Here is a 25,464-nt window from a genome sequence, read left to right as displayed (position 1 = left end):
TCCATGATTCCTTTCTGTTTCCCAACTAGTGTCTCTTCTACTTTCATATCTTTATCTTTGTTTTGTTGTTGTTGTTGTTATTGTTTGGTGACTCACTGGGTTGCTTACATGAATATGAGTAAGGAATGACTTACAGGAGTATGATCAGTCTACAGAACTGAAGAAAATGTCTTCCCCCACCCAGTAACCATTAACTGTCTATAGATTTTCAGGAAAGGACTGGACTTCAAGATCCCACCCACCTCCAGCAAGTGTTAACTGCCTAGATGATCCTCTAAATGGTAAGAATGTAGCTAAATCTTCTATCCTAGTAATTATAGAAATATATTGACATGCTTAATCTCAGAGGTGGGTTCACTGTCTTTTTAAAAAAGTTTTTTTATTTTTTTAATTTTTTAAAATTTTTTGGTTTTTTAAGATAGGGTTTCTCTGTAGCCTTGAAGCCTGTCTTGGAACTAGCTCTTGTAGACCAGGCTGGCCTCAAACTCACAGAGATCTGCCTGCCTCTGCCTCCCCGAGTGCTGGGATTAAAGGTGTGTGCCACCACCACTCGGCTTAAAAAAGTTTTTATTGCATATATTAATTATTAACAGGATTACATTGACACATACATACATATATGGTATATTTTGAACGTATTCACTCTACATTACCCTCTCCCACTCCTGCCAATAAATGTTCTATATGCTTTATATCTCATTTAGTTCTCAAATTAAACAGATATGATTCATGCTCACTTTCTTTTTCCATTTTATTTTATTTAGGTGGTGCTGGGGATAATTCAGAGCCGTGAACAGTGTTAGTCAAGTGCTCTACTATTGAGCCATAACCCCAGCATATCATGTTGTGAGGCTAAGGCTTAAAAAATCAAATCATTTAGCTATTACCCATGGTTGTTGATACATCTAATGGCAGAGACCACATTATTTTTGTTGTTTTATTTTGTTCTTTTGAGACAGGGTTTCGCTGTGTAACTCTGACCATCCAGGAGCTTACTCTGTAGATTAAACTGGTCTGAAACTCAGAGATCTACCAGTCTCTGACTCCTGAGTGCTGGGATTAAAGGAGTGCTCCACCACACCTGGCCCAAAGACCATATTCCTTTTTTTTTCTTTTAGTTTTTCAAGACAGGGTTTCACTGTTCAACCCTGACTGTCTTGGAACTTGCTTTGTAGAGCAGACTGGCCTAGAACTCATGAAATCAGTCTGCCTCTGCCTCCTGAGTGCTGGGATTAAAGGTGTGCGCCACCACCACCTGGATGAATCTCTGCCTTATTTAAGGTCACATTCTTATTTTTTTAAATAATAATTTTTAATAATAGACCATATTCTTGACTGTCATCTATATTGTCTGTTTCCTTTAAAAATATTTATTTATTTATATTTGATGTGCATAAGTGTTTTGTCTGTGTGTGTGCATGAATGTTATATGTGTATTTGGTTTGTGTGGAGGCCATGTGATCCTCCTGGAATGGAGTTACGGATGGTTGTGAGTCACCATCTAGTTGTTAGAACTCCAACACAGGTCCTCTGCAAGAGTATCACCCAGTGCTCCCTTCTGAGCCATCTTCTCAGTCCCTGTACGGTCTGTTTCTTGATGAGCTCCATGAACTAGTGTCTGAACCTTATGGAGCAAGTGATTTCAGGCAGAATATGAGAGCTGATTCGATAAGGCGCCCTATAGGACACAGGACAGAAGATGGTAGTTCGAGTGTAGGAGACAGAGCTTGTCTGTAAACCCTGTTTGTGTGTAAAGCACAGTAGAACGTTAGCAGCTTAAAGGCTCAGCTAACTGGCTCAGCTGTTAGAGGCTAGACTCACAACCAAAAACATTGGAAGGACATACATGTTGGTTATGGGCCTCTGTTCCCATATTCCCTTAAAGGAAAGATAATTTACAGGGAAGCAATCTTGAATGATCATGGCCCAGGAAAACAGATTTAGTTTAGCCCAAATTCCACGTTTCGATGAGGAAGCAGATACAGGAAGTTTTATAAATTTACAGTCCAAAGATAGTTGTAAATCAAGGCAAATTGAAAATACATTGACGGGTACATCAAAGATGTGGTTACGGCAAGATGGGAAAGGATGCTATGTTTGGGTTGGTAGAAGCTGGGGGTCTGGTAAGTTAATAGATTGCAAAAGGTTTTTATCTTTTAGTCACAGAATATTAGTTCCAACACAGAACTGGGCAAGCCACGGCTGTTCTGGGACCTAAAGCTAGCCTGAGATAAGGTAATTAGTGCCTGGCCCCGCAACATTCTGATCTCCCCACAGTCCCACAGCTCTAATCAGCCAGCCAGTATCTGCAGCCCCAGCTGCTTTCCAGGAGTCTTTGCTCACAGTTACCATATTTAGGTATAAGGTCTGGGCAGATGTAATCAAGTTAACACAGCCCTTGCTGCCTTGCGTACTATGTTATTAAGCAATTCCAGGGACAGTCAGAACCCTGATGAGCAAATACTTAACATGCTCCCTCTGGAGATTCCTGAAAGGTGTGCTGAAAGCAGCGTGCTCTTCGCAACTGCACCGTCCTTTGTTTGTTTGTTTGTTTGTTTGTTTTTGTTTTGTTTTGTTTTTGTTTTTTCAAACGTTACTTCATGGCTAGTTAAGTGAAATTGAAGAAACTGATGCCTTTGAAGTCTAGAAATGCAGATGTGTGACTCACTGTAGACTTTTTATCCAGAAAAATCATTTGGCCAGTTCCCTTAGTTATGTAAACAGATGACAGTAACCCCTTAGCCAAACATTAGAAGATCTCTCTCTCCTCTCCCCTCTTCTTTTCATTGTCTTAGTGATTTTATTTAGCGCTCAGGAGTTTGGAAGGAGTCCTAGAGCAATTTGCAAGAGAAGACAAGGGGCTTTCTGGAACAAAGCAGCAAAGAATACCACCCTTGCTATAGATTTAATGTTTTGAAAATCTGTTGGCATAGAGGAAAGATCACTGGTCTTCCCCAAAGAGAAACTACCCCAAGGGCAGCAAGAATCTGTACTACTTATGTGATGGGCTCAACCCTTGAGCCTAAGGATTAATTCTAAGGCTTAAAAACCAGAGACTGAACTTTCTAGGCACTATGATGTTTTAAGAATCTCCAGCAAATGATAACTGTTCACTTAAGTTATCTAGCCATTTATATCACGCAGGACCACTGGCAGAGGGCAAAAACAGCAGCTGTGTTACTGAACTGAGTAGATTTCCTCATCAGATTTTATAAACACTCCCAAGACTTACAGCTTGTAAATAGGACTCACCGCTTTGGAATGAGTCAGTGCCTAGAGTTTATCTTATGGAGAACAGAGACCTCTAAAGAGAGGCTGGCCTCCCATTGCTAAAAATTGATTCAAGGCTGGGATGTAGCTTAGTTAATTGGTAGAGTGCCTGCAGAGCAGGCATGAAGCCTTGGGTTTGGGTTCTATCTCCAGCACCCCATATACCCAGTGTAGTAGTGCTGACCTGTATTTCCAGCATTTAGAATGTAGGCAAAAGGATTGTCTCGACTTTCAAAGTCATCTTTGGCTACAACTGTGTGTTTGAGCCCTTGTTTCAGAAAACGAAAAGCAGTTGGGGCATGGGACTGTAGCTCAGTGCTACAGTTATCTGTTCTACACATTCTTTCCCATCTAAATTCTTGGGAATAAGAAACTAATTAATCCAGCTATCTACTCTGGTCCAATCAGTTGTGGATTGAGAATATGGCCCATTTCCCACTGAGTAGGTCTTGGGAACCCTGAGTGAGATGTGAACACAGGGAAAGGCAATTGAAAACAATGGATTGTCTCTCCAATTCAGGTTTATACATTGGATTTCACAATGTAATAAACTAGAATGTTTTGCATATAATCAGTGTTCGATAAAATTTTTAATATGAAGTGTTTATTGTTAATAAGTGAGTCTTTTTCCCCCATGGGAAAATTAAAGCCCTGAATATATCCAAGCATATATTTTTCTCATTTCTCAACCAGGGGATCTAGTGGCTATTCTCCATTTGCAAATCTATTGTTGCTGGAAGCATCTTTCACACTGTTGTTTTGTTTGTCCTCGGGAAACCATTCTCAGGAAGCTTTTTCTTCACTGGGGATAGGAACTGAGTTCGAGGCCTCAGCCATGCTGGGCTCTAACACTGAGATGAAGTGGAAAGCTACTTCAATAGTTACACCTCTACCCTGAGACATGTCAGATGGCAAGATCTACAAACTGGTAGATAATTCACTACCTAGAAGAGACATAATTAGGTTTCATTCCATCATCTCTGACCACCTCCAGACCTTCATGGGATAATGAAAGGCATTCCACTGTTGGCCCCAGATAATCAACAGAGCTACTGTTTTTCCTCACAGTGTGTGTGCATGCCCTCTAGGCAAATAAAGATATACCAGGAGAGAGCTGTCACTCTTCAAATATTTTTTTTTCCTAATAAAGCTCTATCCCCAAGAAAGTGATTAAATTGTGTGTCCTGAAATCTCATCATAAAAATCTCCATTTTGGAAGTAATTGGAAGTAAGAAAAGCCTGAAGTTCTCCCACTAAAATAGAAGACCCAGGATATATGTCAGTAGTACAGCACTTGCTTAGCATGCATGAGTCCCTAGGTTTCATGCTCAGTATATAAAAAAGAATACATGGTAGAGTGGCTTAAATGACACCCAGTAACAGGAATTTATACAGATCTGGAACTCATGGAGGTTCTCATCATTGCTGGGGTTAAGAGCGTGTGTCACCATGCCTGGCTCATATACTATTTTTAATTGAGAATATTTAATATGTACACTTTCAGGATTATAAAGAAGATATTGCTAATGTCAACCATGTTATGTAATCAGTCCTGTGAACTTATTTTTCCTAACTAAAATGTTGTTGTTTGCTAAATTAACAGAGTGTAATATTTGATTCTACTTTTTGTTGTTTCCTTTGTTTTTTTTTTGTTTTGTTTTGTTTTTTTGAGACAAAAGTTTCTCTATGTAGCCCTGGCTATCCTGAAACTTACCCTGTAGAACAGGCTGGCCTCAAACTGACAAAGATACCTCTGCTTCTGCTTCCTGGGAGAGGATTAAAGGTATGTGCCACCACTGCCTAGCTATGGAGCTCGTTTTCTTTTTCCAATCTTTTTTTGAGACAGGGTTTCTCTGTGTAACAGTCCTGGCTGTCTTGGAACTCGCTCTGGAGGCCAGGCTGACTTCAAACTCATTGATATCCACCTGCCTCTGCCTCCTGCTTCTTTTTCTACTTTCATGTGGGTGCAGGGGATCAAATACAGTTTGGGTGGCAAGCACCTTTACCTGCTGAGCCAGCTGTGTTTCTGCTCTTTAGGTTTCCCATATAAGTGAGATTACATCTGTAGAAGCTTGGTTTATTTCACATAATGCTATGTTCTCCAATTCTGCCTCACTGCTCACAACTGACATTTCCTTTTTTCCCCATGCTGGAGACAGTATCTGGATCTCCTGTACACCACTAGGCAAGCACTTTAGCCTCCAGTACACCCTAGGGTTGCCTTTATTTTTAATTAATTATTTATTTATTTGGTTTTTCGAGACAGGGTTTTTCTGTAGCTTTGGAGCCTGTCCTAGCTCTTGTAGACCAGGTTGGCCTCAAACTCACAGAGATCCACCTGCCTCTGCCTCCCAAGTGCTGGGATTAATGGTGTGCACCACCACCTCCGGGCTCTTAATTTTTGCTGTGGTGTTGGGCATAAAACTCAGAACTTTAGACATCAAACACTGTACCACTGAGTTACAAAATCCCAGCCTTTGATTTCTTTCTCTGTATGGCTTGATACTATTCACTGTATTTATGTACTTCATTGACTTTACTGTCAGGCTTTCTATTGCTGTGATAAAACATCATGACCAAAGGCAACTGGGGAAGACAGAGCTTATCTCATTTTACATTTTTTTGTTTGTTTGTTTGTCTGTTTTTGTTTGTTTTTTTTTGAGACAGGGTTTCTCTGTAGCTTTGGAGCCTGTCCTGGAACTAACTCTTGTAGACCAGGCTGGTCTCGAACTCACAGAGATCCGCCTGCCTCTGCCTCCCAAGTGCTGGGATTAATGGCATGCGCCACCCCACCCCGCATCATTTTACAATTCTTAAGTCACTTTCCATTCCTGAGAGAAGTCAGGGCGAGAACTCAAGGAAGGAACCTGGAGGTAGGAACTAAGTAGAGGTCATGGAGGGGCGCTGCTTACTGGCTTGCTCCCTGTGGCTTGCTCAGCCTGGTTTCTTATGCAGCCTAGGACAACCCAGAGATGTCTTGACCCACAATTAGCTGGGCCCTCCCACATCAATCATCAATCAAGAAAATCTTTCATGAGCTTGCCTACAGGTCAATTTGATGGAGGTATTTTCTCAATTGAACTTCCTTCTTCCCAGTTGCCACTTGCTTGTGTCAAGCTGACATTAAAAACTGGGTAACACAACTACTCATCCATTGATAAACACAGACTGATCCCATATCTTGGCTGTTGTGAATAGTGCCATAATAAAGACAAAGATATAGTGATTATATTTACTTTGGCTGTATACACAGAATATTTTGACCCTTCCTACCCTTTAAGGCTATGGATAATACAATGTTTGTAGGAATATTCTTGGGTGCTATGTAGAAGAGGTTTGTATCTGGCTTTCTGGAACCATCTCAGGGTAGAAAGCAAAGCCTGGGAGAACAGAAGCTATTGTGGGCAATCTGTAAAAAACATTCCCACATCAGTGACAAGCACTAATGCAACACAGGGTCTGACAGCATAAAGGAACAATGTGGGAATAGGTAATGGATTGCTGAGTGCCAATATGTACAGTTTGATACCAAGAAATTAATACCTTTGCTCCTAGGTATCAGCTGTATATAGTAGCTCAATAATGTGGCTAGAGCCTGGGATAGAGGAACATCAAGACGAATTAAGCTTCTTTTGTAGAATGCTGAGAAAAAAAGAAGAGGAATTAAAAGATTATTTTCTTGCTCCAAGGAATGGGGAAACTTTTTAGAGACCAAAGTTATTGAGTATGATAGACAATAAAGAAAGATGCAACAGACTTGGGAACGATAGCCAGGTCTACAATACCAACACTTAGGAGGTGGGAAATAATCAGGGAGATTAGGAGTTCAAGGTTATTCTCAAGAGGTAGTGACTTCAAGGACCAGCCTGAGCCCCGTGGTGGTGGTGCAGGCCTTTAATCCTAGCACTTGGGAGGCAGAGACAGGCGGATCTCTGTGAGTTCCAGGCCAGCCTGGTCTATAAGAGGACTGGCTCCAAAGCAACACAGAAAAACCCTGTCTCAAAAAACAAAAATGCAAAAAAGAACCAGCCTGGGCTACATGAAATTCTGTCTCACCTAGACCTCCCCTCAAAAGCAACAAGATGTCTAAAAGCATGGACTAAAGTAACTGGGTTCAAATTTTAGTTCTACTACTTATTTGCTGAGTTATCTTGTAACCTTGTAAACCTCTTTACGCCTTGGTTTACAAATTTGAAAATGGTGTTTAGATTGATACTTATATTCAGTGGATTCATATTTAATGCCATTTAATTGATAACTGTTATTATACACCTGAGTGAGTAGACAATGATTTAAATCTGCTGCACAAAATATTTTTCCCAAGAATGCCTTGCTTGTGTGGTATCGTGGATGGGAATGGGCGCCAGGGTCTGATCTTTTGAAAGGAATGGTTTGTTGTTTCAGAAACTGAATTTCAGGCTCAGGATCTCTACTCCATAAATATTTCTCAGAGGCGTTTAGGCTCGTGACACTTCACAGTTACAGAAAAGCGATGTAGGCTTATTCATTTTTATAGTTTTTCTCTTCTCCTCCTCCTCCTTCTTGCCCTCCTCCTCCTCTTCCTTCTCCTCCTCCTCCCCTTTATTTTGAGACAGGGTTTCTCTGCTGCTTTGGAGTCTGTCCTGGAACAAGCTCTACGTAGACCAGGCTGCCCTCGAATTCACAGAGAGCCGCCTGTCTCTTCCTCCCGAGTGCTGGGATTAAAGGCCTGCGCCACCACTGCCTGGCCATTTTTATAGTTTTTAAGAGTCAGGTGCCGCCTGGCCATTTTTACAATTTTTAAGAGTTAGGAAAAGCCAGGCAGTGGTGGTGCATGCCTTTAATCCCAGCACTGGGGAGGCAGAGACAGACGGCGTTCGAGGCCAGCCTGGTCGACGTAGAGCTAGTTCCAGGACAGCTAGGACTGTTACAGAGAAACCCTGTCTCGAAGAAACAAAATCAAAACAAGCAGAAGTGTCAGGCGCCCAACCCGTGCTCTGACAGATGCCCCGGGCACACCTGGAAACACTGTATCTTTTTTGTTGTTGCTGTTTTGGGATTAATGGCATATGCCCCCACTCCACAGTGGAAACACTATCTTTGAAGAGAAGACCAGTTAATGTAAGAAGACTAGAGAAATTGCACTGCTGTATGGTTTTTGTGTTTTTTGTTTTGTTTTGAGACGGGGTTTCTCTGTAGCTTTCCTGGAACTAGCTCTTGTAGATCGGGCTGGCCTCGAACTCACAGAGATCTGCCTGCCTCTGCCTCCTGAGTGCTGGGATTAAAGGCTGCAAGTTTTTAAGCAAGTCACCAAAGGACCTGCTCACTTGTGCTCAGAGGGAGGTGGACATTAATAGTCCCTGGATGATTTGAGTGATAATCCTCCAAAGTTTTAGTCTTGCTTAGATAAAAAATATTTTTATTTATTTATTTAGTTTTTTGAGACAGGGTTTCTCTGTAACTCTGGAGCCTGTTTGGAGCCTGTCCTGGAACTCGCTCTGTAGACCAGGCTGGCCTCAAACTCACAGAGATCTGCCTGCCTCTGCCTCCCAAGTGCTGGGATTAAAGGCACACGCCACGCTGCCTGGTTTAGAGTTACTGTCTTAACTAGTGAGTGAATGGATAAGAAATACATTTCATGTCTTTTATCAGGGTACTAACATTTAATAGAAAATATAAAATAATAGAAAATATTTAATAGAAAATAAAAAAAATATTATTTTGAGATATGAGTAGTTTTTCCCATATTTTTCTCTACCTCTCCCATAGTCTGTTTTGTGATATCTCAAGGGAGGAGGTGGCAAGGCAGGCAAACAAATAATACAGAAATTTGCCTTGGGATGCTGATATCTAAAGCTGATCCCAGGTGCAGGTGGTGGTACATCTTAGTGTCCCAGCATTGGGCTCAGTAATTCAAGGTCATTCTTGGCTACATAGTGAGCTCAAGGACAGCCTGAGTACACACAAGACCTTGTTTCAAACATCCTCCTGGTGGGGGAGGAACACCAAAAATAATTCAAGTGAAAATTTTTGTGATTTCTCGGCAGTAGTGCTTCCAAAAATAACTGGGTTATTGGATGTTTTTAATGGGATAATATAAAGTCAAATTAGAAGTGATTAGTAATTATTCAAATTTTATGTTAGCTGAATGGGAATATCACAGTTACCACTTGATAGTGGAAACCAGTGGACAGAAAGGGAATGTTTTCCAACATCTTGGTGATCAGCTGTAACTGCTTACTGTCATTTCTGCCTGCAATGACATTTGTGCTTAGCGCTGGATTTACATATACCAATAGTAGGTCTGCAAGGGGCTGGAGAGAAGGCTCAGCAGTTAAGAGCACTTGCAGCTCTTGCAGAGGACCTGGGTTTCGTTCCTAGTACCCACATGGCAGCTTACAACTATTTTTAACTCCTGTTTCAGGCAATCCAATAGTCTCTTCTGACCTCTGTGGGCACCAGGCACACATGTGGTGCACATACATGCATGCACATAAAACACTCATACGCATACAAAAATTCTTCAAAGTTACTTGTAAAAAAAATGAATAAGCCAGGCTGTGGTGGCACATGCCTTTAATCCCAGCACTCAGGAAGCTGAGGCAGGTGGATCTTGAACTCTGTGAGTTCAAGGCTAGCCTGGTCTACAAGAGCTAGTTTCAAGACTGACTCCAAAGCTACAGAGAAACCTTGTCTGGAAAAAAAAATCTAAATAAAAGCATTGAATGAAAATATTTTAAAACTTTTTAAAAAATATTTCTACATTGAAAGGAATCTGTAGTTGAATGGGAACAGCTTCATCTGATTTTTAAATTCCTAAAGCTGTATGTGTTTGTGTGTCACAGTGCTTAATAATTACTGAGCAAGTAGTCAAAGATAGACTACCTAGAAGAGTTTGCATCAGAGCAGGTTGAACGGTTAACATTCCTAAGCATTGCTCTGTGTTGATTGTATCATCACACTCAGGGAACAGAGAAAGGTAGGGCCACGAGTGAGCCTGGTTTTTAAGGTACCTGTGTGGCAGTCTTAGGACTGACTAGTCAACACAGAGAAGTAAAAAGGTGGTCACAGTTTCTAGTTACTGCCTCATGAGAGTAACGACAGATTAAGACTTGAAATAACTTGATAATCTTTGAAACTGTTGCTTGGTGTTTGTCTGGCTACCCTTCAGCGAGTCATTTCTGTTGTCTCCTCCTTGAGCCTCAGTTTCCTCCTTTGTCAGGGCAGGCTTGTTACGCATTACAGAAACAGTACCTCATTCAGTATGTGGAGCACTTCTTAAAGCCACTGAGCTGAGGCTAACATGCCACGAAAGCTTCAAGAAGACTCACAAATTCGAGGAACTGGGAGTTCTTCAGGGAGGTGGATAATGGGAGACAGAGTCAGCATCTGGGAAAAAAAAAGTAGCTTTTTCCCTTGCTGGCAGTCCAAGCTCTTCAGAGTAGCAGGGGGGCGGGGCCAGGCTTCAGAAAGGGTTGCTATGAGACGGAGGGGCCAGAGGAGGTTAACTGAACCTTTAAGCCATTGCTCCCTCCCCCACTCGTCATCACCGGGGCCATTGGCCATTGTTCCCCACAAAATGGCGTCGGCAAACCCCCTCCCTGTCTGAGGCCTATGTTTGGCTAAGGATGGGAGTGGGACTCGAGGTGGGAACAAAACTACAATTCCCAGGGTACACCGGCCCCGCCTGTGAGGCACAGGCCACGTGCCTAGGCCTAGCAGTTACCCGCCGCCGTCAAAAATCGGTTAGCTCCTTTTCCCCATCCCTACTTTGGCTGTTGCCCCCCCTCCCCCGTGCGCACTAAGGTCCTGGGGGTGGGGGGGCTGCGGTGGTATATGCCATGGCCCTTGCCCTCGCTTCATAGCAAGGAGACAGGTATTTGTAAATCTGTGCTTCGACTTCCAATCCCGAAGCCGGCAGGTATGGGTCTCGCGAGATAAACCGGGACCTAGAAAAAGTGAGTAAGGGGCGGCGGGTGAAAAGGTACCGGTGGGTACCACTTATCTATAGAGCTGCTTCGTTTTTAAGGTTTTCAAAGAGCTGAAAATGGCCTGCGGGTGCTAGGAAGTGGTGTGTGGACCTCTTTTTCAATTTTTTTGTTTTTAGGGGAAAGTGGCGGTGAGGATGAATGCTTCAAAACACGCAGGAGGTGTCATGCGTGGCTCCTCGCCGAGCTTCTTCTCTTCGCCTGACGGAGAAGGCTCTCTCCTCGACGCGGCATCCACCTTGCAGCGCTGAGTGCGGAGGGAGGGCGTGCGCATGCGCCAGCCGGCCAGCCTCGGGGCGCCTCGCTGTGACAGGGGCCGTTCAGAGTTGGGGCTGCTCAGTTGGCTTTCTCCGCCCCTCCCCCCTCACCGGCCCTCCCTCCCCTTCCCTTCCCCGCCCCTCTCCGGTCCAGCCGAATTCTCTGGCTTCAGTACGCCTGCGCCCGGTCAGCTGCGGGGCGAGCGCGAGCTTGGGCTCGCACCCTGCTCCCCCTAACCCCGCCCGCTCTTTCCCTCACCGTGGCCGCTGGCACGGTGGGCTCGCGGGGAGACGCGCGCACGCGCACAGGACTCAGCGACGAGCTCTCGAGACACTGAGGAGGGGAGTGAGCGGCGTCGGAGGAGGCATTAGAGGAGGAGGTATATATGTGTGTCTAGTCTACGGTGTAGCCGGTCGGGGGGCTGGCGGAGGCTTGAGAGACAGCGAGGGAGAAGTGAAGTGAGTCGCTCTCCGTCGGTCAGCGTCTCCCGTGAGGTGAGGGTCCCGGGCAGCCCGGGACCCTGAGAGGGAGGAGGCCGGGGGGCGTGTCCGGGATCGGGCTGAGAGATGAATGGGCCCAGGATGAATGGAAGGAGGCAGCGGCAGCCAACATTCTGTTCAGAGTAAGCGCCCCAGTGTGTGTGCGTGTGCGTGCGTGCGTGTGTATGTGTGTGTGTGTGTGTGTGTGTGTGTGCGCGCGCGCGTGTGCGCTGAGGGGGAGCTGCTTGGCCAAGGTAGGGTGCCTGCGTGCGTGCGGTTACCCAAAGGTACTGGACGAGGCCGGACTCGGGTCTCGGGGCTGTACAAGCTTTAGTCGAAGTGACCTGACCGAGTACGGAGAGAAAATTTAAGAGGGGAGGAAAGTGGGGAAGGACAGATTTGCGGTTAAGGTGCGTTTTTTTTTTCTTTTTCTTTTCTGTTTCTGTTGGGGAGGTGGTAACTTTGGCAGTTGATGGAAGACTAAGAGACAGGGAAGGTGAGGATCCGGGAGACGGTTGACAAAGGGACTGAGAGATCATTTAAGTAGGACTGGGCTACTAAGAGAATCGCTTTGGGTGTGGGATGTTCAATAAGCTTTGGGTGTGTTATATTGATGGAAATGGAGTGGAGGGGGGAAGAGGAGGCTTAATTTAGAGGTTCATTTGATATAGAGGGGTCAACAGGACTGAAATATAGGTGAGGGATATAGTAGGCTGATTGTGTAAATTGTGTTAGGTGCAAGGGAATTGAGAGGTGTGGTTTGTGTTCTGTGACTGACTTGCTCCGGAGGAGAGGGGATGATAGGGTTAGGATAAAAGTCATGAGGTGCTTTCCCTGTACTGAAAGAGGTTTTGTTTAGTTAAGAGCTGTGAAACATTTATATTGTGGGATGTGTGGAAACCCCCAGAGTGTATGTCTCTCTCTATCTTGCCAGTCGATACAATGTTAGAACAAGACTAAGCTTCAAAAGAGGTGCGAGTTTTGTGTCTTGCTCCTGTCCCTCCCTCTCTCCCTCTCCTCCTCTTCTCTCCCTCTCCCTCCCTCCTTCTCTCCCTCCCTCCCACCTTCCCCATCTCTCTGTCTCTCTTTCTCTGTCTCTCTCTCAGTCTGGGTCTCATCCTGTAGCTAAGGTTGGTCTTGAATTCCCTTTCATCCTCCTGCCTCAGTCTTCAGGTGTGATTCCTTAAGAGTTACTGTTGAGACAGTTGTATGAATCAACTAATAGTCTTGAGTTGTGAAAAATCTGTGTAATAGTGATTGCATCTAATATTTGGAGGCTTTGTTACCCGTTTTTCATGAATCCTATTTTGTTTTGTTCTGTTGTTTTTTGTTTGTTTTTTTTTTTTGAGACAAAGTCTTACTATGCAGGCCTGACTGACCTGGAACTTGCTTTGTAAACCAGGGAGGCCCGGAACTCAGAGAAAACTGCCTGCCTCTGCCTTCTAAGTTTTACTATAAAGAGAACTTTTCAAGAGGTCTTAGTGTATGACACAGAAGGCGAGGTGTTTTTAGACAGCCTACAACTTTTTGGATTGTTGAATTTAAATTTAAACTGGTCAGCCCAAGGGAGAAATACTTTGTATTAAATGTTAGCCCAAATGCACAAAATTTGATTTTGAGTGTTTAATAGTGATATCTGATGTTTTTGGTTATTCTTGAATTTATTTTATTTGAAAACTGGCACTTGCTTTTGGTGTTTCTGTTTCTTTGATGAGGAGTCACCTCAGGGCCTTGAGTATGCTAGGCATCCCTCTACCTCTGAGCTGCATCTACAGCTGGTATAACTTTAAATTACAGTAGATTACTTTGACATCTTACTCTCTGAATATGGTACTTAGCGTCTGGTAAGGTCTTGTGGTGTTTTCATTCTGTTCTGGGTCAGAATTAATGATTATGAATTTTTAACTTTTTATAATGATTTTTACAAGTTTTGCTGATATATATTGAGTTCTTAGAAATATAAATTTAAGAACATATCTTGCATTCTGTCTGTTTTGAAATTGGAATGAGTATAATTTTTTTCTTTGACTACTTATAGTATATATGTGTAATACCGATATATATATCAAACACAGTAAATGGAGTAGAAATATAAAGGTACAGTGGGAGCTTATAAATGGGCAAGTCTTCCAGGGAAGGTGGTCCCCTAGTTTTTAACTAGATATTCCTGGAGTAGAAGGGCATATAAGCATAGAAGTGTATTTGAAGAGTGGGATGAGATAAGGCTGGAATCAGATACTGGGTTTGAGGCTGAAGAGAAGAACTAGACTTAGTTCCCTAAAGCCCTTTCTGCTCCTACTTTCTTCCCTTTGCTGCCTGCTCCACTGTGCCCCTCTTTAGATTGTCTACATACTTTACACATTCTTTTACACTATCTTTCTGTATTTTCCTCATATTTGAAAGAGAGTAGAAGGTCATAGATAAGTCTGGTGTGTTGCTGCTACAGTATCTTTAATCCCAGCACTTAGGAGACAGAAGCAGGCAGATGTTTGTGAGTTCTAGTACAGCCTGATCTACACCTAAGAGTTATTTAGTGAGACCACATATCAAAACCAACACTGCAAACAAACTAACAGAAACAACAACAAAGCAAAATGCTTGATTTAGTAAGTAGTAGACCCTGCACTTCTGACTTTGGACCAATGTTAATGCTTCCATCACAAGTCTACATTCATTGCCATAATTATTTCTTAGTGTTTCAGGCATGTTTGTTAAGTTCATGGATGTTTGTTAAGTTTTTCTTTATAAAGCAAAAGAGATTTTGTTTTCACTAAATTGTCCATAATTAGTCAGTAATAAGACCAAAGACTGCAAAGAATTATAATAGAAATATAGAAAATAAGAAATGTTATAGTAGTAACAAATTTCTAGTTAGGTAAGTGAATTACAACTAATTAGTGAGGATGGACGTGGTGGCACACACCTTTAATCCCAGCACTCAGGAGACAGAGGTAGATGGATCTCTGTGAGTTCCAGGACAGCGAAGACTACTTAGTGAGACCCTATCTTGAAAAACCAAACAAAAATAATTAGTAGAAAGCTTCAATTTCTGTGAGCATGTTTTTGTGTGAAGGATGAATTGTGAACAAGGAAAAAGAAACCCTTTCTGTCTCTTATTTTGGTATTAAGTATCCAGTTCTATTTGTAGATATACTTAGGTCTCCTGGCTAGAAGCCAAGATTCTTTCACAGGAGTGTGTCTTACTCATTTTTATTTGAGATATAAAATTTGTGATATTGTTAGACAATGACTATTTTTGATGACTGTAAAGGATATATATAAAGGGATTTATTAAGAAATTAGTATTGATGCCATTTTTAATCTAATTTTTATTTTTGAGTTTCATATATAAGTATTGTATTTATAGTTGTTCTATAAATATCTAATGAGATGTTTGGTTTGAAAAATGTTGTTGAGAGTGTCTTATTGTAGAAATGAGTCTTTAATGCCTTTTGTTTCATGAATATGTATTTCTTCTGAAAGTTTTTCTTTTACCATTTTTTCCCTTCTTTCCATATAAACCTTTCCCTTCTTATTGCTCTTCTCCCTTACCTTTTAAAAGAAACTGCTTGGAATTGAACCCAGGTTCTCCTGCCTGCTACATTAACACTCTCTCAGGAAACTATATCCCCACTCAGGCTCCTTTAAAGTTTTAGTAGAAATGAAATATATCTTTGCCATCTTTTAGCATGAATTCTTTTAAATTGTGATTAAAACTCAGTAACAAATTTACCTTTTAATAATTTTTATTTTTTGTGGTACTTAGGACTGAACTATCAGCCCTGTGCATACCCAGAAAGCATTCTGCTACTGAGCAACATTCTCAGCCCTCTTAGCTTTTTGAAAGAGGGTCTCAGTAAGTTGCCTAGGGTGTCCTTGAACTCACTTTGTAGCCTGGGCAGACCTTGAATTTATGATACTACCCTCACCCAGGTTGCTGACATTTCAGGCCTGGCTTTAAACCGTTTTTTAAAGTATACATTTTTTATTTCTTTGATTTTTTGAGACAGGGTTACCTGTCCTGTCCTGGAACCAGTTCTGTAGACCAGGCTGTCCTGAAACTTACATCAGCCTTCCTCTGCCTCTCAAGTGCTGAGATTAAAGCCATGCGCCACCACCTGGCTAAAGTATACATACATCTTTGTCACTAAGTAACTTTACTGTATTTGAAGCTAGTATCTAATTCCAAAATGTTTTCATCACCTTGAAAGGAAACTGTACTTACCCAGTAAGTGTTCATTCTCCTCGCCTCTTAACACCTAGTGGTCCTTATTTATCTGTCTCGATGGTTTTGCTCAGTCTCTAATCATATTACTAACCCTAAGCCTCTTATGTCGGACTTTTTTCTTTTAAATCTTTGCATGAGTCCCCCTAACCCCCCCCCCCCGTGTGTATGTGAGCATGTGGTTTTGTGTGAATGTGGGTGTATATGTCACACATACAGAAGTCAGAGAACAACCTAAGGTTTCAGTCTTTGCCTTTGATCTTGCATTTCATCTAGTTCTCCTGTCTCCATTTCCCAACTTGCTGTAGGAATATTGAGATTATAGATGCACGCTACAGCATCTGGCTTTACCTAGGTTCTAGGGAACCAAATTCAGGTCCTCACAAGTCCTATCTCCAGCTCTTATGCCCAACTTGTTTTTCTTAGCATGGTTTTGATATTCACCCAGTATGCATGTCTCATTCCCTTCTATGGTTGAGTAATAAATATTCTACTGTGGAGTATAGCACATTTAAAAAAATCCATTTATGAGTTCACAAACATTTCATACCCACCATTAAACTTTGGTGAGTAGTGCTGCTGTAACTGTTTACCTGTAAGATTCTGCTTGAGCACCCATTTTAACTTATTTTGGGTATGTAAATTGAAAAGAAATTAATGGATCACATACAAACTGTTTTCTACAGAGGTGCCACTATTATACATTATCATACTCACTATATATGGATTCCAATTTCTGTATCTCCTTTCCACACTTGTTACTCTTTTTATGAATTATAGGAGGTTTTTTGATGGTTTGTAGAAATTTGTTTTAATTTTATAATGGTAAAACATTAGTTTTATGTGGTGTGATGGTTCATGCCTTTAATCCCAGCAAAGCCATTGGAATAAGCAATGAGGAGAAAGGGGCAGGTGGATCTCTGTGAGTTTAAGACCAGCCTGATCCACATAGAGAGTTCCATTCCAAGTCAGTCAATGATACAGTGTGACCTTATCTCAAAATGAAAAAGAAATCAGTCATGTGTGATCTATCCCAGAGCTTTCATTCAGCCACCTCCAACAACGTAACTGTTAGTCACATTGCCAGATTGTAAAAGACCTTTGTTTTAAAATTTGACTATTTTTTTATTGAGTTATAAAAGTTTTTGTTGTTGTTGTTTTGTTTTTTGAGACAGGGTTTCTCTGTGTAGCCACCCTGGCTGTCCTGGAACTCACTCTGAAGACCAGGCTGGCCTCGAACTTACAGAGATCCTCCTGCCTCTGCCTCCCAAGTACTAGGATTAGAGGCATTTGTCTGAGTTATAAGAGTTTTTTAAAACTGTATTCTAGAAACTAGACTCTGCTAGGTGATATCCTTTGCTAATAATTTCTCCCATTCTGTTATGAATTTTCTTTTTTAAAATTTATTTTTATCTTATTGGTGTTTTGACTGTATGTATGTCTGTGTGAGGGTGCTGGATCCTGGAGTTACAGAAAGTTGTGAGGTGCCATTTAGGTGCTGGGAATTGAATCTGGGTCCCCTGGAAGATCCGTCAGTGCCCTTAACTGCTGAGCCATTCCTCCGCCCCCAAGTTGTCTTTTTTTTTTTTATGGTGCAAGATCTCTTATATGCTAGATAGGTAGTCTACCACTGAGTTATATATCAACCCTATTTTTTTTTGTACTTTGGTTGATTGAAGAATTTCAGTATTTATTTGTGTTTGTTTATGTTTGTTTGTCTGTTTTGAGAGTCTTGCTGTGTAGCCCAGGCAGGGCTTTGCACTTTTGATCAAAGGCTCAGCCTCCTAAGTGCTAGAATCATAGGCATGCACCATGTCTGCCATCTAGATAGTGTATTTGGAGGCACTGAAGTTTTGGAGCACCATGAAGTCCAGTTATCCAATATTTCTTTTGTTGCTTATGCCATTTGCTCATTCTTTTTTTCTCCCCTCCCCCCACAGGCTGGCCTCAAGATTGTGTAACCAAGGATGACCTTGAACAATTATTTTAAAAGATTTATAAATTTTATGTGTATGAGTGTTTTTCTTGCATGCATATATGTGTACTGCATGCATGCCTGGTGCCTATGGAGGCCAGAAAGAGGGCTTTGATACCCTTGAATTGTGAGCTGCCATGTGGGTGCTGGGAACCAAAGCTGGTTCCTCTGAAATAGCAGTAAGTACTCTTAGCCACCAGCTCTGAACTTCTTAAAATATTTTTATTAGTTGAGAATTTCATATAATATATGTTGATCATATTTACTGGCCTTCCCTCCTCCAGTCCTTTCATATCCACCCTCACCACTCTCTCCCTCCAATGAATTTTCTTTTTTCCCTCATGGACTCATTCTGTGTTGCATTACTTCTTTTGGATGTGTGGCCTGCCCTGGAGTGTGGTCAGCCTACCAGGGGTCATGCCATCAAAAAAGGCTGACACTCCTATCCCAACAATTATCAATTGCCAATAGCTTTTCAACTAGTGGTAATATTTAATGCCCATCTCCTCCCTTCTTTTACATGTGAATTGACTACAAGTTTTAAACTTTACGTTTGTAAAGATTGTATGTTGTACTTGCTGTGTGGGGATGTCTCAAAGCTCCATATTAGTCAGAGATATGTTTACATTTCTAAAAATCTTTATTGTTATTATTAGCGTGTGTGTGTAAGTCAGAGGACAACTTTCTGGAGTTGGTTTCCTCCTTCCTTCTTTATGTGGATTTCAGGGATTGAACTCAGATCACTAGGCTTGCAAAACAAACACCTTTACTCATTGAGCCATCACATCAGCCCCAGGGAAACTTTTATATGATTAAACTTCATATGATGAGCTAAAAAAAATCCTTATGTTATGCTTTTTGCCTACTTTTTAATTTATATACCTTTATGTGGGATATTCATGTATGTTCAAATCTGTTCACTCATGCCAGTGTGTCTGGAGATTAGATGTTAATACTAGGTGTCTTCTGCTGTAGTGTTTCACCTTAGTTTTTGAGACAGGGTCTCTTGTTCATCAAATTACTAGACTAGTTGACCAGTGAGCTCATGGGATCTGCCTGTCTTCTGACTCTGCACTGGGGTTACAGGTAACCATCATGCTCAGCTATTTTACAAGGATGCTGGGGAATCTGAACTTAGGTCCTGATATTTGTACAGTAAGCATTTTACTCACTGAGCTATTTCTCCAGTGTCATTTTTGAACTAAGATTATTTGTCATGTACATTTCTGTAATCCTAACACCCAGGAAACCAAGGCAGGAGTACTGTAAAGTCAAGACCAGCATGGTTACATTGTGTAAAGTGAAATATTCCTTTAATATTAGAGAAAAATAGTTGGGCATGGTGGTTCATACCTGTAATTCTAGCACAATGGAAGCAGAGACAGGAAGATATAGTTTGTGTCTGAAAGCAGCCAAGTTACATGGAGAGTTCCAGGCTAGTCTGGGCTTAAATATCTTGTCTGAAACCAACTACTAATCAATCAATGAGCCAAGCAAACAAACAGCAAAAACAAGCAACAACAACCAAAAAAAAAAAAAAAGAATAAAAAAGTTTGGCTCAAATTATTTGGATAGATTCCTGATCTGAACAATCAAACTATATAACAGATATAATTGCTTTTTTAGATATATGGATTGCCAACTTTTGGTTTAATAGTAGATAATTATGACTTACATCTATTTTCACAGATTTTTTTAAAGCTTAATTTAGCTCCAGGTAGCCTGGAAGTTGTAACCCTTAGCCACCTATTGTGCTGGGATCAACATGCCTGTGTGCTGACTTCTTCACTAATATATATGTAATCAATCCCTTGCAGAGACTTTATTTCCAAAGAATATGATGTGGTTTTGCAGTGTATATGTCTATGCAACTTAGTGTTATATGACTACATGTATATAAGGGGCTCCTTCTTAGGAGTAGTTATAAGTGGGGTTGGGAGTAAGATACTGGTGTTGAACTCTGGCTTGTTTTTTTTTTTTTTGGCCTAGAGATGGGAACTCAGAACCTGACACATTCTAAGCAAGTTTTCTGTCACTGAGCCTCCCTTTTCTCCTACCTCCTGATTTTTTTTCTAGCGGTGTCATTTTAGTTCAGTTTACTCGATCCCTGTTTAGTTTTTAAATATTTTGGCATTTTGACAGGCGGGGATACTCACCAGTATACTAACGAGAATATTTTGGCATTTTGAAATAGTCTCTCATAGCTGAGGCTGATCTCAGATTTGCTGTATAGCCACGAATAATTTTGAACTTCGGATCCTCTTGCTTTGACCTCCTGAGTGCTGAGATTATGGGTGCGCACCACAATGTTGGGCTTTCTGAGTTGCTGAACCAGCTCAGCAAACATTCTGAATCAAATCCCCAGCCAGTTTTGTTTTTTTCGAGACAGGATTTCTCTGTAGTTTTAGAACCTGTCCGGGAACTCACTCTGTAGACCATGCTGGCCTCGAACTCACAGAGATCCGCCTGCCTCTGCCTCCCGAGTGCTGGGATTAAAGGTGTGCACCACCACTGCCTGGCTCATGCATGTATTCTTGCATGTATGTATGTGAACCATGTGCATGTCTGGCATCCAAGGAAGCCAGAAGAGGACGTTGGATTCCCTAGAACTGAAGTTTTAGGTGGTTGTAAGCAACCACATGGAGACAGAGAACTGAATCCTAGGTTCTCTACAAGTGCTCTTAACCACTGAGCCATCTCCCTAACCCCTCCCATCAATCATCTTTTTAATAAAAGAGACCAATAACCTAGGCCAGCCCAAGTCTAGTGTTCAAAGAATCCCCTTATATTAGCCATCAGAGTAGCTGGAGCTATAGACGCCCACATTTTTTTTCTGAGACAGGATCTCACTGTATAGCCCAAGAAGATGGCCAGTATTGGGATTGCAAACATGGGCCACCATGCCCACCACATTACACTTAATTTTTTGAGTCTTTTTTTTTTATGAGAGTAGTATTAGTTTTACTTATCTCAAGATTCTTGTGATAATTGAATGGAAAAGTGTGTAGAAGTATTTAGAAACACATGGTGTGTTTCTAAGAGGAAGGGTTTTATTATATAACCCTTGCTGGCCTAGAACTCACTCTGTAAAGCAGGCTGGCCTCAAACTCACAGATATCTATCTGCCTCTGCCTCATGCCTTTAATACCTGCACTCAGGAGACAGAGACAGGTTGTTCCCTTTGAGGTTGAGGCCAGCCTGGTCTACATAAAGAATTCCAGGCCAGCCAGAACTGCATAATAGAGAGATCTTATCTCAAACAAACAAAAAACAACAAGTAAGCCTTTCTTCAGGTTAATAAAAATCCTTCGTTCTTGTTATGCCAGATTTTTTTTTAGTAATTAATGTAGTGTTGCTATTATATATTTAGCTCTATAATGCATTAAATCTATTTTTGCAGCTGATTTTAGGTAAGTCTTTAACTCCTGTCCCAATAGCCATTTATCCTGACACAATTTTTTTTTGAGACAGGGTTTCTCTGTATAACAGTCCTAGCTGTCCTACAAGCTGCTAGTTGTAAGTGGGTGGCTTAAGTTATATTTGTAGACCAGGCTGACCTCCAACTCACAGAGATCTACTTGCCTATGCCTCCTAAGTGCTGGGATTAAAGGTGTGTTCCACCACCGCCTGGCCTGACACAATTTATTATACTATCTGTTCTCCACAAATTTGAAATTTTAAATTTTGAAATTATTCCCAAGTGTGCCTATTTCTGTGTTCTATTTCTTTTGGTCATTTGTCTATTTCTGTGGTGAAACCATATAGCTATATTATATATTAATATTTGATAAAGAAAAACTTTCATTATCCCATTTCAAGATTTTAGGGGTGGGGGAATTTTGGTGCTGGCTTCCTGTAGCACAAGCTGGCCAGGAACTCATGGTGATTTGCTTTCCTTAGCCTCCCGAATGCTGACATTCCAGGAATGAGCCAACATGCTATTCTTCAAGATATTTCTGGCTTTCCTTGTTCTCTCTTTGAAAATCATCTTGTTTGTTTGGGATTTTGATTGGATTCACATTGACTTTGTGATAAACTAGTGGTAGGGAAAGTGATTGTGTTAGCAAGTGTGGTGGTGTCTTGCTCTAATCCCAGCATTTGGGAGGCTAAGATAGAAAGATTGCTGTGAGTTCAAGGATAGACTGAATTGCATACTGCCTCACAAAACAGAAACAACAATAATTAAATAATAAAAAGACATTGATTGGGTGTAGTGATACATATTTATAATCCTAACACTTGGAGAAGGAGGCAGGAGGTTCAGGGATTCAAGATTATCCTTGGCTCTGTAATGAACCTGGATTGCAAGAGATTCTTTCTCAATCCCCCCACCCCCACTTCGCAAAGAAAAAAAAATAGTAGGTCTTTCCTCTACGCAGTATTGGTATTATGTGTTTCGGCAGAATTTCAGTTTTCTTTTTATAGGTGCTTCATATTTTTTCTTAAGATTAGCTCTACCCCCCTCCCGAGACAGGGTTTTTCTGTGTAATAGCCCTGGCTGTCCTGGAACTAGCTCTGAAGACCAGGCTGGTCTCCTCCTCCTCTCAGAGATCTGCCTGCCTCTGCCTCCTGAGAGCCAGAACTAAAGGCGTGTGCCACCATTGCCAGGCAAAGTTGTCATTTTTAAAACATAGTTTTCAAAATTTATTTTTATTTATGTGTATATGTATATTTGTTTGTGTGTATATGCCATATGGGGACATTAGATTCCCTGGAGCACCAGACATGGGTGCTAGGAACCGATCTTTGGTTCTCTGGAAGAGTAACAATGGCTTTTAACCCTGAAGCAGTTTCTCCAGCTCTGAGTGTATTTTTAAATGAGTATTTTATAAATGCTTTGTTGCTTTTTTGAGCATGACAGGTGTTTTGTGGGGAGGCAGGGTTGAGATTGGGTCTCACTATGTAGCCTAAAGCCGGCCTTGAACTCATTGTCATCTTCCTGTCTCAGCCTTCTGATTGTTGAGATTGCAGGTGTGCACCACCGTACCCAGCTCCAGCTAGTTGTTTTTAAGTTATTTTACTTTATATGAATGGGTGTTTTACCTGCATGTATATCTGCACACTATGGGAGTGCCTGGTACCAGCAGAGAACAGAAGAGGATGTTAAATCCCCTGGAACTGGGGTTACAGATAGTTGTAAGCTGCTAGTTGTAAGTGGGTGGCTTAAGTTATATTTTCTAATGATTATTACTGATGTATATGTCAGAGTATTGACTTTGACTTTGGTGTTTATACTGAGCTCTTTGTTTTCTAGTATGTTTTAGTTGATTTGCTGACTCTTCTAAGTAACCATGTAGTCTAGTCTGTAAGTTTTGCCTTTATCTTCTTCTTTACCTTTTTTTTTTTCTGTTTTGAAGCATGGTCTCATGTAGCTTGATCCTGATCCTCCAGTCTCTCACCTGCTAGTGCTGGTATTAAAAAGTATGCATCACCATACCCATCTTTTTTCTTTTTCTTTAAAAAAAGTTAGAATTTCATTTCAGTATGAAGTCTAGGATGGCCACAAGCTAGTAGTTCTCCTGCCTTAGTTTCTGTCATGCTGGGATTACAGGAGTACATCATTATGCCCCATCTCATTTTATATTTGTTCATCTTGCTTTATTTCCTCATTGGTAGCACTGATAATAGGAACTTTTGAGTTCTTCTTCCTTTTTTGGAGACAAAATCTTATGTATCCTAGGCTGGCTTTGTAGCCAGGGAAGAAGTTGAACTCCTGATTCTCCTGCCTCTACCTTCCAAGTATTGAGATTATAGTTGTGGGTTCCATGCCTGGTTTATGAGATGCTAGGGATCAAACATAGGGCTTTATGCATACTAGGCAAGCACTCCATCAGATGAGCTACATCCCTAGCCCTGGCTTATTCTTGACTTGTTAATCATTATTTGTATGGAAGATGGCTTAACCTCACTTGTAAGTTAAATGTTAACTGAAAACATACTGAAGGCTGAAGCTGTAGCTTGGTGATTGAGTACTCGCTAATTTGCAAGGCCATGGGTTTGATCCTCTGTGTTGCATAAAAAGAAAACATACTGAGATTTTAAAATCCCGTTAGTGTTAAAAATCAAAGTGTTTAAGACCTTTTTATCAGGGGTGTAAGGCAAAAGATGCATATTGTTATGTGGAAGTTTAAATTGGTATAATGGTCATGGGAAGCAATTTTCCAGCACTATATAAATATATACTTTCATTTTGATATATTAGTGTATTTCAATGAAAGTTAAAAAATGTGTACACACATATGCATATGCCTGCTAGAAATATGTACATATATATACATGTATCTATACATGTGTAATGAAATATAGTAGCAAAATTTTTAATGCTACAGAGTAAGAATAAGAGCCTTCTATGTGCTGAAAAGAAAAAAATTCCTAAGTCATGACTATTAAAAAATGAGCAATTCTAGCATTCAGAATTCAAAGACATCCTGGTATACATATGCTGTTTGTCTCAAAATTTCAAGACAAGACAAGAAGAAAAAAAGTTTTGTGAGTTGGGCATGATATTATTCACCTGTAATCCCAGCTTTTGGGCAACTGTGAAAAAAGGATGACTTAAACCTAGAATTTTGTGCCAACTTGAGTAATGGAGTGAGGTTTGCTTCAAAATCAAAACAAAATTCCCCAAGTTTAGTATGGACTGGGCCAGATGGGGCAGCCCTATAATCTCAGCTATTCAGGAGGCTGAGATAGTACGATTGCAAAAAATGGACTACAGACTGAATTCAAGGCCATCCCAGGCAACTTAATGAGAGCCTGTCTCAAAATGAAAAGCAAAAGGAACTCAGGGGAGAACACTTGTCTAGCAAGTAGAAGGCCCAGGCTCTAGTACTGCAAACAACAAAAACTTACTGTATATTATACTTTTTTTAGAGTGCAAAGATAAGACTTTGAAGGTACTTGGAGTGGTAGGGCACTTGCCTAGCATGTGTCCTGAGACTAGATTCGATCCCCAGCATTGCACAACAAATAAATGAAGAAATATGGTATCAGGCATTGTGCTACATGGCCTATAATAAAGCCAGCATTTTGGAGGCTTAGGTAGGAGGATTGGTAGGAGGTGTGAGTTTAAGATCAGACTGGATTAAATAAGAAGTTCTGGACCAGCCAGGGCTACATAGCAATACACTTTCAGAAAATGAAAACAAACAAAACCCCTAAAACACAGATAGATTACTACAAGATAAAAGCAAAAGAATATAAATGAAAAATGAAAAAATAGGAATGAAAATATGGCAAATAATTATAACTTTGAATAAAATGTTAAATCCTTGAGGACGGGGCTGAGTT

General features: G+C 41.1%; 1 protein-coding gene across 1 annotated transcript in view; it reads left to right on the top strand.

Annotated features, from left to right (window-relative positions):
- Positions 1 to 11,615: 11,615 nt before the first annotated feature.
- The window catches only part of Wnk3 (WNK lysine deficient protein kinase 3), a 152,819-nt gene continuing 138,970 nt past the window's right edge, over positions 11,616 to 25,464 (top strand). Inside the window, exon 1 of the mRNA XM_085684681.2 lies at positions 11,616 to 11,874. The gene's annotated coding sequence lies outside the window, so the exon portion shown is untranslated. The remainder of the gene's footprint in view (positions 11,875 to 25,464) is intronic.

This window comes from Myodes glareolus, chromosome X, assembly GCF_982192425.1.
Source record: "Myodes glareolus chromosome X, mMyoGla1.1, whole genome shotgun sequence".
Classification (NCBI taxonomy): Eukaryota; Metazoa; Chordata; class Mammalia; order Rodentia; family Cricetidae; genus Myodes; species Myodes glareolus.
Note: the sequence above shows the minus strand (reverse complement) of the source record. Positions and strands in the feature narration are given on the sequence as shown.